Source organism: Sinocyclocheilus rhinocerous, unplaced genomic scaffold (assembly GCF_001515625.1).
Source record: "Sinocyclocheilus rhinocerous isolate Xijiao unplaced genomic scaffold, SAMN03320098_v1.1 scaffold615, whole genome shotgun sequence".
NCBI classification, from domain to species: Eukaryota; Metazoa; Chordata; class Actinopteri; order Cypriniformes; family Cyprinidae; genus Sinocyclocheilus; species Sinocyclocheilus rhinocerous.
The window spans coordinates 1,407,008-1,412,202 of record NW_015631049.1 but is presented as its reverse complement, the minus strand read 5'-3'; the positions used below and the strand labels follow the sequence as shown (position 1 = coordinate 1,412,202).

Here is a 5,195-nt window from a genome sequence, read left to right as displayed (position 1 = left end):
ATATTTGTACATTTTTAAAGGTTCTTTTTTTAACGTTAGTAAACTATGAAATAACTTTAATGATCAATATAATAATTAATATTAATATGTTTATTCATTTACAAAGTATGGTTCAGTACTGCTACTGCTTTTTTAAAAATAGTAAAGCTCTGTTTTAGTTTTCGTTTACCATTTTAAAAACTATCGGTTGATTAATCGGTATCGGCCAGTGTGGTCCAACCTAGCTATCGGTATCGGTAAAATCCACTATCGGTCGACCTCTAATACAAACAACAGTGAAATATCTCTAAGCTCAGAAATATGCTTATAGCATGTGAACATGGTCATAATTAACCCAGTTTATGCCATATTTAAATTATTAAAATGAAATAATCTAATATGCTAGATGTAAATTGGGACCTTGTTTGGAACATTTGTACATAATCAAAAACTGCTCATCAGTTGAAACACCAAGTTGGTGCACCGAGTTTATGTGACACCATGATGCTCTTACATGAAGTCAAATGCTATAGATGCAAAAACTGTAATACATACAATACTGGGACTGTGAAGTGATTATTTGCAAATGTTTTGCCAATGACCTTATATTCTGGTTCTGTGGAATTATAGCTAAAAAACGGTAACACTTTACAATAAGGTTAAATTTGTTAACATTAGTTAACCATATTTTTGTTAACATGAACAAAAAAAAACCTTCTAAAGCATTTATTAGTCTTAATTAAGGTTAGTTTAAAAATTTACTAATACATTATTAAAACCAAACGTTGCATCTGTTGGTATTATTTAAACCACCTGAGCTGACATGAACAAACAATGAACCGGTTGTATTTTTATTAACTAACATTAAGAAAGATTAACTAATGAGATTTAAAGATTAACAGATATAATGCTCATAGCTAGTTAACGTTATTTAATGCATTAAATAACTAATGAGATCTTATTGTAAAGCGTTACCAAAAACTTGACTTAATAAAAAATAAAAATCCACCGTGCTTGATGGATATAACCCACAGTTGACACACAGGACATGTCAGTTACAGCAGTGTCCTGCAGTGTGACTTGCTATACTCCATCTAAAACTATTTTAAACAATATATTTTTTAAATTCTTGTATAATTATTATGCATAGTTTTGCATACCTCCAGTAAATACAAAATCATTTACCGCATCTAAAATATGTACTCTCGCGATTTTTGAGTTCATGTTGAACTGCGATTTTCTCTAAAAAAAAATAAAAACCAGAAGTATAAGTTAACGGTGCAACACATAGCTGACATATGAACTCTGTAGAGGATGGCTCCAATTCACTTTGCCCCTAAAATGTCTGGCGGCATGATAAACTTGCATATTGACGGCTTACCTGACTGTAAGGTATTTCCAGAAGCTTGAACTGATTAGTGTAGAAACTACGGAATCACTTGCACCGTGAGCACCCCTTGAGTGTAAATTCGCATTCAAATGCTCTGTGTGTCTCTTCCACTGTGGTAATCGATCGAAGAACGGAACGCTTGGAGGCGCACACAATGAATACGTCTGCAAATGATTGTCAGGTTGATTATTTGCTCAGTGATCAGTGTGGTTTTCCATGCCTCGCTGAGTTTTCCAATCCCGGTTATCCTATCACAGCTGCCGCAGAATCCGCACGCGCTGCCTTTTTACATCGTCGTGCGCTCAGAGCCGCAAGCACGCACCCACATCGCGGCCACATAGTACCAGCTACTCGCCTCCTCTTCTTCACAGGCGGTGAATCAGGTCAGAGAGGAGGTGTCCTGTTTTTTGTAATGTTGTCAGGAGACCTGTCTGTCTCTTCTCTCTTCGCGTATACGGCGCGTGTCTCGCATCCCTGCGCTTCACAGCAACAGCAGCAGCCGCGCGTCAGCACTGCCTACAGTTCTCACACAGACACAGCACGACACATATTATTAAATAAATAAACCGAGATGATATCAATAAAACGCGACTGCTCGAACAGTAGGCTACATTCTGCTCTCTTTTATAGAACACTATGGCAAGCAATCAAAAATACTTTTGTCACATGGCAGTAGCCCGGGATGAGGAGTCAGAAAGGAAATCTGTTTTTGGTTTGATACAAAAATACATTACATTAACTAATTTAATTAATTGAATGGACAAAGTTACGACGCAGTGCTGAATTTTAGTGTGCTTTGATTGTGTGTGTTTTTTCCTAAGAGCTACATTGCAAAGCCATACAATAGTTTGGGGTTATTCATTTATTCGCGAGAATCGCGACTTTGCATAAATGTACGTAAAGCCATTGTGCGTTGCATGTATGACTGATATACAGTAGTCTAAACATGCAGCACTCAACTTAGGGCATAGGCGTTATTTAATATTGATAGACAGACATAACGAAATTTATTCTATAAATCGTAATCGCTTACTTTAAGGATGAACTCGCCTTGACCAAGCACGATACAGATGCCGATCGGAAACAGACCACGTGAGCGTCATTGTCTGTACACCAAGTTGATCAAGTTACATTTTTCTCAACTCTGTCTTTTTCTCAACCCCGACATACTGTTGCTGTCGCTCAAGTCGCCAAATCGTTGAAAATGAGTGAGTTTGGTCGTTTCACTGGAAGTCGCTGGCGGTGAACCTTGGCTTTCTCGGCCTAGTGATGTTAGATTCGTAAACAAATCGTTTTTTTTAATTGAATCTTTTCGATTAATTACTTGAACTAGTTAACTAGTTTCGCAAAAAGCTGCGCGGTTCTTCATTCACTGACACACTACACCGCAATTCATTTGCATTTATTAATTTACCAGATGAATAATCTACAAAAATGAGATTTATCAGCTCGCAGTGATCCAGGTTAACAACTCACCGAATCATTGAACTGAACTCATTAACATGTTGAGTGAAGGAAGTGAATCCGGAAATGAATAAATTAACATATTGTAGGCCTATTTCCACAGCCATTTGTATATAAAACGGGATTATTTAAAGTTTTAGTTCGTTTATTTATTTATTATTTTTATTTAATGAATTATTAATTAATTAATTTAGTTGCACATTTATTTATAGGCTATATTGTGTAAAGTTGATTACGCTGAATTATCAAATTTTTTAATGATTATTTTCATAGGTTTGGTCCTACAGAACCAAGAACAGTCTGTTTGTTTATATCCATGCACATTTACTTATATATTTATTACTGTATGAATATGCGGCTGTAGTTATTTATTTATTTGTTTATTTCAAGTTTTGTCCTCCAAAATCGACAACAGTCTATTTCAGACATTTCTGATTCATGATAAATTGAGAACTGATAAGTGCGCTGATAGTATAAGAAATCTGTAGTGAACCGAACATTTGAATGATGGGATGAAAAGATATGTTAATGTTATAGCAGAAATGCTACAAATAAAGCACATTGGTAGTATGTTTATTTGATTCTCAGAGTCTTTCAAGCTATAGGCCTATATATTAAGGAGTTTGGGTTGGCATGAAACCAAATATTTCTCACATTATGAAAAATATAAATTTTGTCTGTTTACCCACCATGTGCCTTCTACTATTATCCATCCATTCAGTCTATATATATCAGCTCCTGATTGAGGATTCTTTAGCTCTATGATAACGATTCACATGCTAGCTGTTCCCCTGCCAGCTCATTGGAATGAATGAAACTTTATCCCTTCTGATCCAAGGCTGATCTCATCCTTCTGAAGACATTTCTCACCCACAGACCCCCGACTCAAAAGGGAATACAGAGAGTTCATGCAGTACTTCATCTAAGCTCTATTCATGCCCTGCACTGAATAAAGCTTCTGTCTGGTTGATCCATTTGCATGTTGAACTGTACGTCTTATTTACTGAGTGTCTTCTAGTAACAAGTTCTGACAATGATCAGACATTAATAGATCTCATATGACAACAAGCATGATTTATTTTTTCCATGAAATTACATGTAAAACTTCCTGAAATGCAAAGATCTGGAATAATAAAAACATTAATAAAGCTTCTGTCTGGTTGATCCATTTGCATGTTGAACTGTACGTCTTATTTACTGAGTGTCTTCTAGTAACAAGTTCTGACAATGATCAGACATTAATAGATCTCATATGACAACAAGCATGATTTATTTTTTGATTGTAAAACTTCCTGAAATGCAAAGATCTGGAATAATAAAAACATTTTTCTTCGGTGCCAGTTCTGATGATGTATCACCCAATGACTGCTGAACAGCTATTTCTTGTTCTAATGTGATGATTCATGCTGATCAAACATTTTTGCAAAAAGCATCTTACTGCCAGCTGACTCTCTGTACTGCTTCAGGCCAGTAAAATGCAGTACAGGATACAGGGCTATTTTGGAGGATGAATTATTCCACTGGTAAAGCAAAGCATATTTAATATGAAGTCACAGTTTGGGAGGGAGGGAGTGGAGGACGGGTTAAAGGTTGGTTTCTTGTGGCTGTTGGGCCCCAAGTTACTGTCAGGTCTGATCAGTCTCCTCCACTTTTACTGGTTAGAAAAAAAGTGAACCCAACCTGGAGGCCAGAGATGGGGCCTCTCTACTCTTCTTCATTCAAAACATTGATGCTGGACAGACAGAGACATTTTGCTCCCTCAAACCATGCTGAATACAGTCTTATTGTGGAGTCACTGGCTTGCCAATCAAACATGTTCTGAATTACTTGGGAAACATTTCTTATCAATGTTAATATAAGGCCTTAATATGAGTGTATATGATTTTAAACATGCAAAAATGCTATTTCATTTAGTGAAAACCGTTTGATGAGAAAAAAATACTGAGTGCACCGTTAAAGTGACAAATTCAGAAATGTGAAAAATTAAAAGAAAAAACAAACAAACAGAAAAACAGCTGACATTTGATATTTTTTACATTGTTTTATTGGGATTTAAGGTGAACATATATTTCATGAAAAACTCCTTCTGGCCATGGATTCACATGAAGCACTGAAACTCTGAGTGTCAAGATTCCAGTCAGCACTTTCCTCTTTCCTCTCTTCAGATATCGCTAAACTTCCTCGGGATTAAAGACCTCTCAGGACTCCAGTTTGCGGTAAATATCACAGCCAGTGACTTAAATGGTTTAGAAAAGTGAGGGCATTATAATCACACCTTAAACTGGTCAACATGCCAGACAACATTTCTATTTCTTCTAAGTTTAAAAAAGCTGAGCCTTGTTCATCTACACGAGCAGAACAA

At 36.1% G+C, this 5,195-nt stretch overlaps 1 protein-coding gene across 1 annotated transcript in view; it reads right to left on the bottom strand.

Annotated features, from left to right (window-relative positions):
* The window catches only part of LOC107741214 (WSC domain-containing protein 2-like), a 47,959-nt gene extending 46,079 nt beyond the window's left edge, over positions 1–1,880 (bottom strand). Inside the window, exon 1 of the mRNA XM_016553882.1 lies at positions 1,361–1,880. The gene's annotated coding sequence lies outside the window, so the exon portion shown is untranslated. The remainder of the gene's footprint in view (positions 1–1,360) is intronic.
* Between the last annotated feature and the right edge of the window lie 3,315 nt (positions 1,881–5,195).